This window comes from Monopterus albus, unplaced genomic scaffold (genome assembly GCF_001952655.1).
Source record: "Monopterus albus unplaced genomic scaffold, M_albus_1.0 scaffold147.1, whole genome shotgun sequence".
Lineage (NCBI taxonomy): Eukaryota > Metazoa > Chordata > Actinopteri > Synbranchiformes > Synbranchidae > Monopterus > Monopterus albus.
The window spans coordinates 796,966-806,564 of NW_018128027.1; positions in this window are offsets into that span (position 1 = coordinate 796,966).

Below are 9,599 nucleotides of genomic sequence, written 5' to 3' on the forward strand. Positions count from 1 at the left end.
TTGTGTGGTGCTGCGATAAAACAGTGGGATTTTTGTATGGAAGCTAATGCTGATATATTCTTGGAACAAATTGCTTTTGATAACTCTGGAGAAGTGTCTCCAAGCAGTCAGTGTGGCTTAGACAAAATGGACATGGCTTTGACATTACACTGGTTGACATCTGTATTTTAGTGAATTTCTGTATGGATTTTGGTTGTTTTGGATCTACTGTTGTGATGGACAGTAAAGTAAGGTGATGCTAAACAAAGGCAATGGTCTAAGTAATAAGTTGTTGAATAATGTATATCATTCAGAAGTAAGTGTTTGAAATAAACCAGTTTGTGTCTGAAAATAGTCTGGTCTTGTGAATGGATCCTTATCCCAAACCTGATGCAGAGCTGCCATCTAGTGGAGTGCGACTGTAACAGCACCCAGTAATTCTGCACAAACTTGCTCATGCTCTGCAAAAACGTTTAAGAAGTTAGTTCACTGCATTTTCCTTTCCAGTAAATGTTCTGTAACTATTGGAATACTCATAGTATTACCTTTATTAGTATTAAGAAACATCTTTTCAGTAGGTTATACAGGTCACATCTTATATGAGTAACACAGGGGGCAATCCAAAGTTGATCAATATGTTATTTTAGCTAGCCCAGCTATTTGTGTAGCCACATGATGAAGTAGGTCTTAATTGCAAAACAATCACATACATCATCTTTTTATTCACATTTTAATAACTTATTATTTTCTAGTTTTTTAATATCATGATTATGTTAAAATGTTTACATTATCTCACAAATGTAACTTGGAACTTTCTCAAAATGACATCGTCTCATGAGGTAGTGAGAACACTTTCTCATGACTCAGGAAAAAGATTCCTGGAACACTTATGACAGTTTCTACAGACAGTCTAACTGCACTACAAGGTTGTAGAAAAGACTAATACCTTATCAAAACCAGAACAAAATGCTGCATTTGTAGTTAAAGCAACATGTAATGTTGTCTTGTTCCACACATTGAGACAACACCTTGATGCAGTGTGTTTTTAATTACTGGAGAGAATCATTTCCCTTGTATATGAAACTTACATAGTTTACATTAAGGTGAAAACAAAGGGCTATTGTCAAACCCTTCAAGTCAAGTTATTAGAGTAACAGGTTGTTTGGACAGCAGGTAAACACTGATAAAAGAGTTACAGTGAAACACTAATAGAACACAGTAACAGGCATGACTACAGTATAAATAGTTGTATAATTACATTTGCATTTACTGAATATTATGTCTGTAGTCACAAAGATAAATTTGTTGACCTCTGTGTTTTGTGTTTTTGTGTGTTGTTGTTAGAATGAGATGCATGTGGACTTTTATCACTGCATCCATGTAATGCAAAACACTATAACATGTGCTAAACAGCGACATCTGTGGCCATAGGTGACAATTACAGAACCTCTCTTCACTTCCCAAGATTCTCTTGGGTTAGTGGCTTTAAAGACATTGTCATGGGGTGATCAGACTGATAGTACGGAAGAGTATTAGGGCCACTGCATACTTTTTTTTTTTTAATTCTGACTTTAGTCTCAGAATTCTGACTTTAAACTCATGGACTTTAAAGTCAGAATTCTGAGATTAAAGTCAGAATTCTGAGTTTAAAGTCGGAATTCTGAGAATAAAGTCAGGATTTTAAAAAAAGATTTATGCAGTGGCCCTGATAGCAAGTGGGAGAGGACTTCAAGAAGGAAACAACAAACATGGCTTCACGGTTAGTTTACTTAGTTGTTTTCTAACAGCCTCAGCTCCTCCTCATATCAGACTGAACAACGCTGTGGCAGCAAAAAACAGGGTTCTTTCTTTCGTTCTTTTTTTTTTTTTTTTTAACCCGAGCAGTCGTGCTTCAAGTCAAGTCTCTCAAATTTGTCATACTGGTAAAACTGTACCAACTATTTAATTTACATCAAGCCCATCAACTCTAAGCATGCTTAACTATTTTTTGAAACAAGTTTACCAGCTTTCCTTTGTTACGTTGTGCTACATTTAACAGTCCAACATAGATTTTGTCTTTGATCCAAATTTAAACAAAACTGTACTTGGACTTTGCTGTAAGCAGCTCTGTGTAGTGATCCTTTCTCAAACAGGACACAGTAGAGAGCAACCTAAAGAGCAAAAGGGCCTTATGGGAGATACAGGGGAATTTCACTGCCTGTTCACCACTTTTATTCCACACCACATGATCCTTTGGATGTTCTTGTACACACATGACATGTTAGCATATGCTTTCTACTTTGGCTCAGTGTAAACAATAATAATAATCCTACGATGCTCTGTTTATCTTTGGTTACTGTATTTTTCACTTGGAGCAGATAGACCTCATTAGCAAATACAAATTAGCTGAATATGAGCAAGAGAAAGTATTATACAGCTGACATGTCTGCCTATATCTCATAAAATCCCATAATAAAAAAATCCTTTATTTTTTCAACACTGTATATCTAAATATAATTTCACACCTGCCTTCTTTTAGTGGTGAAATTATGACTCCTTATATGACCCCCATAGATTTAATCTACATCACACTGTCAGGTCAGCTCGGCGTGGCCTGCCTCTCTTCCTCCTTTCTCTCTCTCTCGACCTGCGGGATCGGCACCTCAGCTGTGTTGCATTCGGTAATGAGTGACTCGTTTGTGGTGCACACAGCTGAGGTGCATTCTTGTGATTACCTGCTCCTTTATTTAAACCTCTGGCAGACAATCTGTCTTTGCTGGGATATTACCTGTAGACAGACCTGTATTCATGGTATGTATCAGATGGCTTTTTCATTTCCACTCTGACAGTTCATGTGCTGTGGATCTCTTTTTGTATCTTGGTTATGTTTTTTTTTTGTATTATAGGTGTCTTGATTTCCACGCTGACTGTTCCTGTGCTGTGGTTTTCTTTTGTACATTGTTTCCATGTGTTTAGGCATGCGTAAGTTGATTTCAACGCTGGCAGTTCCTGTGCTGTTTTCTTTTTTTGTTCGCTACTCTGCTTCCCTGATGGCGTTTGCTAATCCTCCTGGTTGTTCTGTCTACTGACCTGTCCATCCTGATCCTCCTATTCTCATGGTTCCTGCCGTTAGTTTGTCCACTCACCTGATCGTCCTGGTCTCCTCAGCCTACCCTGTCCAGCCTGATTATGCCACATGCATTGACTCTGTTACCTTGTTGGGTTTTTTTTCAATAAACCACCTTTTTTTTTTTTTTTTTTTTTTTTTTTCTTATTGCCCCCGGGGTTTTCCACTTTGGTTGGTGAGGGGAACACAACCATAACACACACTTTCTATAGCCTAATATTCTGTATGGGTAGAGAAAGCTTAAAAACAAAAGTCATGCTTGCCATGCCTTTTGGACAATGCCATCACAATGCACTGCCCTGGGTAATCTGTGCACCTTATTGTGAACAGTTTTCAATGGAACTTCTTGATACCCTTTTTGAACATGTTGCTGTGGTTTATCTAGTTTACATTAATTACATTCACTTATCTAACACAACACCACCACATGTTAAAGCTGAAAAATGGTACAGATTGACTATTTGCTTCACAAAAGGGACTGTTTAAGGGGTTTCTGCATTGAATTTGGTTACACTTCCTGGATTGTAGTCTCCCAATCAACACTGGAGGGCAGTGTGAGCATGGTGAAAAGGATGAGCATGTCACAGCTGCACCCTCTTCCATGAGTGTGCGCAAGCTACTAGAGTAAGCTGCATACACTTCACACCAAATGGATACGGCCCATAGCTAGCACCCAACATTGGCTGAGCTATGGCACAGCTGGGTTGTGCTTCTCATGGTTCAAATGCATAGCCCTGGCATTTCACACAGAATGTGGGCCACAACATTCAAAATGAGTGTTTTCAACTGCAAGGTTTAGCTCTCCTGAGCTAGTTTAGCATAGCCACTTTACCAAACAATACAGTACACAACAAGAATGTGATTAGGTGCTCTAGTTTTAGCTAATAGTGTCAGTTTGTCATTAATTCAATTTTGAACTGACAGTTTTTCTGTTTGGGATGGAAAATTCATTGTTCTTGTAATAATTGAAATTATGCTTCACCTGTTTTATTTGCTCAGCTATTGATTTTTTTTTAACAGTAGAGGAGCTAATTTAAAATGAAACAATGCTATATAATTAACAATTTCCATTTAGCAGTGTCTTCAGTGCAGGTCTTTAAGAAGAAAAATATCTAGCGTATTGCCCTTATGATTCACAGCAATGCACTCTATAAAATTCAAGACGGCACTGTCAGCCTGTTGCCATGGAGCTGGGTTGATGGACAGCCCTTGATTGATGGTTCAACCCACGCATGTGGTGTACATCACGTTTGCCTGTGCTGGTTTTGCACAGGACTGCACTCCCATTGGTGGAGCTAATATCAAACAAGTAACCTTACTATTTTCCAACCCACTTGAATAGATTACAGTTTCTTCAAACCAATACAGAAAACATTAGCAACCATATCTTGACAATGCCCGATTAAAGGTTAACATTAGCTTGGTGATCACAGAAGTGTAATTTACAAAAAAGTGACACATTTGTGCATGGTACAGTATATAATGACAACACAACAGCTGTAACTAGTATTAAAAAGTTTATTTTTATTAACTTACACCTGAACAAATGCAGTATGCTAAGTGCATGGCTGTGTGGTCAAGGCTGGATTGCCTTTCAAAAAGCAGAAATATGACAATTGTATAAAAACATTTACTAAAAAGCAGGAATATGACAATTGTATAAAAACATTTACTTGCTTAATGTTGAATGCAATTGGGAGATAATTCTGTAGAGCATTTAACAAAATGCTTTTTTATGTTAGTAACCTATAGTGAGGGAGAACGTGCATTTGTCTGGCTGCTTACAAAATGGCGGTTTTATTTTTGGCTAGTTAAATTCAAAGTGAGGTGAGAAAATGACATTTTTCTGTTTATTTATTGGCAGGTATTGGTTTTTCACAGTGATCTGGTCAGGTGAAGAGCTGAATGCAAGTTGGCCTAAACCAAACACCTCTGCACCAGGAAGAGTGACAGGTACTGTAATACTACTAGGTGTAACAGGAACACATGTGCACTTCACTTGCTGTGACTTGGGTTGGATTTATCATCGTGTAAATAATTCTGGACAGTAATTTTATCTGCGTAAGCTTCAATCTTAATGATTTAATTTAGGCCAGATACTCCCTATTGCTCATTATGACTTACCATGGAGGTATTTCACATCTCATTTTACACCGCCTCCCTTTAAGCTTACTTTACAATGCCATGGTAGACATGGCATGAAGTTGGAGCTATGATAATTGGGCGGTATGGCCAGTGAGGCCATCGGCTGTGGTCCGGTCATTGTACAGCGACATGCATCCACCAACATCTTGTCTGATGCAGCCTTCTTTGGAGGTAGGCAGCTACTCTCAGTTCCTTTACTTTTATTACAGAATTTTAATTATATTTGCATAAGTGGTGTTAGTCATTTAAATGGGGAGCTTGCTAAACCTTTCTCCCGTTTTCACTTCATCTAAATCTAGCTAAAAAGGTCTGTCTAAATCTCAACCGATTTGTTAAAAAATGATGCATTAGTGGTTTAGACTTCAGAGTGCAGTGTCATTTAATCTTACATGTGAATGAATGAAGATGCAGTTTAAAATGAATTGGTATACAGCTGCGTGTGTGATAAGATGCTGTGATGGTTTTGTGCTCCACTGCAGAATAGCTTGGAGCAGCCTCTTCTCACATAATGGTAAAGAGATGTAAAAAAAAAAAAAAAAAAAAAAAAAAAAAAGGTGACATTTTGTTTGAATTTCCAGTTGATTATCTGTGATTATGTACTAAAACAGAAAACTCACACCCCTTCAGAGAGACCAAAAGAAAATGTAAAAGGCTGGAAATTAGAATCACCAGAGAAAAGTATGGCCTTGGGACAAGCATCATGAAATGTGCTTTTCCGCATCCATCCCACACTCTCTTCATTTTTTTTTTTTGCCATTTGAATATACACAGAATTATTTACACCTTCAAGGCAACTTGACTGAACTGCACATCAGTCAATTAGCAAATCAGAAATTTTCTCTGATTCCAGTTTAGCATGGAGTCCTTGGCTCCCTCTGGTCCCCCCTGTTTAGTCTTCCTTCCTGACAGTGACAAATTACTCCTCTGCTTGGTGAGATTGAAAATTAAAAGCATTTAAAGTTGCTCATGCATTTATGCTAATGAGAAATTCAGATATGATTTGCATGCGAAAGAGGCTCGTCTGAGAACTCATCATTGCCCCCACCACCCCCAGCCCTGCTTTTCCTCAGCCTCTGCTTTTTATTTCTTTATATGCGAGTGGAGAAGAAAACGTAGTGTTTAAACACACTCCAAATGTGACGTCTTATATGGTTGCATTTCATTACATACACAGAATTTTATTATTGCTTCTAAGAGAGTCTTTGTACAGTATTTATGGTGCAACCTACCATTGGCACCCCTGTATAGTCACTCAGCCAAATTGGGTCATTGTGTCTGGCATTGTCACATCACGCCACAGGAGGAAACGTTACAAACATAATGACACTGTGCAGTTACTGCTCATGCTACAGTGTCTCCTCTTGGCATTTGGATAGAGACTATTACATACATGATGTACATACTAGTACAACACTGGCACGTTTAAATTCTGAACATTATTCTCTGGGCATAAGCTTCTAAAGTCTAATATTAAAACATTTGCTCAGATGAAAAAAGCTTTGTTTTGTGATAAACATGTGCGGAACACTTTGGAGCTGGAGGATTAAAACTCGGCGCTGATTTGTTTTTCTCCAGTAAGCTCCATCCATGTCTTCCTCTCAAAATATCAGAGCACACGCTTCTTTGAATTTGTTTGTTCCACAGTTACTAAATGATTGTAACCTTGGAAACAAGATGCATTAATGAAGGTGGAAAATGAAATGGGACTTTAATTTGCTTCAGTGTTCATAGCTGAGGTGAAATGGATTAGCCTTGATTGAGGTCTGAGATGAAGAAGGAAAGCGCTGACATGACACTTGTATTTGTCATCATGTCATTTCAAGGAGGATGCTGCAGCAATTATGAATATGGGTACACAGCAATTAAAAGCGGTAGTATTCATTAATAATTTTTATATTAATTTTTCAGTGGCCGCTGAAATGATTACCACTGCATACAGGCTTTCCAATTATGCTGCTTAATTAGAAATGTCAATATTAAGAAATAATTAAACTTGGGAATACATTAAGGTTGTCAGAAATACTTTAAAGTTAAAACATCACTCAAATGATATTTTCTCTAATATGTTTTGCAGTTATTTGGAACTTAAAGAGATTTTGATCAACTGGTTGGTTACATGATCACCTATGGTTTTTTCACAGCATCCATCCATGAAGTCTTATTAAGGAAAAGCAAGAGAAGCTGTGCCCTTAACTTTTACTCCTGTGTTTTAACAGCTGTCTGTTCTAGAGTCGTTTCTGGCCTGGAGCCTGTGTGAGCTCTACTTGCTAAAGGTCACCAGAGAGTTCAAGAAAGACCGCACAATCCTCAGGTACTCAAATATCTGTCTGTCATTTTTTTTAACTTAACAGGTGATAATCCTCTGCACAGCTGTGTGCTCGTTCATGTCCCAGGCTGCTGAGCTGGGAGATGTATATTAATATGAATTGTATATTAGTGATATGTATGTCATGGATTTAAAAATGTAACTGTTTGTGTTGATTGGCCTTAGGCTATTAAGAGCAGTGTATCAAGGCCACGCTATGCTAACCTCTGGACATAGGAATAAAGCTTAACCTCTCACACTAAGGTGGCATATTTGATACATATTAAAGCTCCAAACACTGCTTGAGGTTGTATGATGGAGATATTCACCCAGTAATTAACTACCATGAACCTGCGAACAGAGTTCCCTGCAGACCTCCCTCTTTCATGGTATTAATTCAGGATAAGACCCCAAACCTCCTAAATAACAACAACCTGCAGTTTCTTGTGGCAGCTACCTCCTTAAACCCTCAGATGTTACTGTACTGAGAATTATTTATAAGTCAGTACTCTCTGGCTCTTTGAGGAAGTGTTAAATTTAGTCTGAAATAACCAATGAAAGCTGTGTCACTGGACACTTAAGACCATATTTGTTTTGCACAGTATTTAGTTGACCTAAGATGTTATTAAGGATAGGATATTTAAAGAATAGTGGGTATTATGTAACAAGTAAAGAGTTGGATATTTTAGATAAGCCCTTTTCTGATGTAACTGTCTAAAATCATTTTAGCAGTTCATTCTTGGCCTTCTGTCAACCCTGTGAACTGTTATGCAGCCTCAGACACTCACTAGGAATTAGGTAATCAAACACTGAGAACTGTGTGTCTATATGTGCACCCTTAACCATTACCACTTAAAAGTGTAAACCCACTAAAATCACAAGAATTAGTAACCTCAAAACTTGACTCAATAATCATAGAGAGTATTAAACCTTTTCAGGAATTGTATATAGAATCTTAAAAGAGCTACAGCAAAGCAGCAAGCAATAAAATATAAACCTTAAAATCATCAGTAATTATCTTGATTGGCTTACAACCTAAATAATCAACAAATGCTATTTCTAAACACCACTCTAAATTATTATACTGATGAAAATTATTATGGTTGATCTAAGCTCTTGATCTGAATAAAAGTCAAAGGTCTCACATCCCCTGCGATTGACTGGCGACCTGTCCAGGGTGGGGGGCTGGGATTGGCTGCATTTTTCACTCTTTAGATGTAAAATCACTTCTCTCCATTCTTTCAATACAATCATTTCACATTTTTCTTACATATTCACTAATGATTATTTCAAACAGAACACACACACAAATCATCTTATTATCTTTACTTTTCTACTTTATGCATTCTGCCATAACATTTTAATAATTTTCCTCTCTCTCCCAGCTCCTCTTGCTGTTTCTTGTAAACATTCTTGCTGTTCTTGTGGGAATTCTAACTGAAAAGAGACAATTTGTTAAAAAGTCTCCTGCAGCCCTTCTTGTAAGGTTTCTGATGCCAGATCCTCAGAGGCCAGTTCTGCTGTTATGGCCTGTGTTTTTCTTGTGCTTTTTGGTTCTCCCTGGGACCCGTTTTTACAGGCTTGCTGACAGCAGCATCCCTGTTTCTGATCAGGTAGTGGCTGACCCTGAACATGATCTACAGTATTTTGCATGTAGCTTTGGGACTGTAACTGAGCACTGGTAAACGATGTCATTGTGTTTGCAAATGTTGCCATGAGATTGATGAAGATAGAATCCGGAAATCAACACAGTGTTTGTTTCAGGATGCATGTCTCAATTCAAAATATATATATGTATGATTAATTTGAATAATATTGTGTTTCTGTGCCTCCAAGCTGGTGATAGCCACGGCCGGAGCCATTATGATGCGTCCTTCCATATGTCTGTATTTCTGTCCAGCCCATTCTTGTGTATGCAATATCTCAGGAACACCTTGAGGGGAATTTCTTTGAATTTGGCACTTGGACACTAGGATGAATTGATTACATTTTGGTGGTTGAAGGTTAAAGGTCAAGATAAGTGACCTCCTGTCTTCCCCATTCCTGTGAATCTGACTAGTGAAT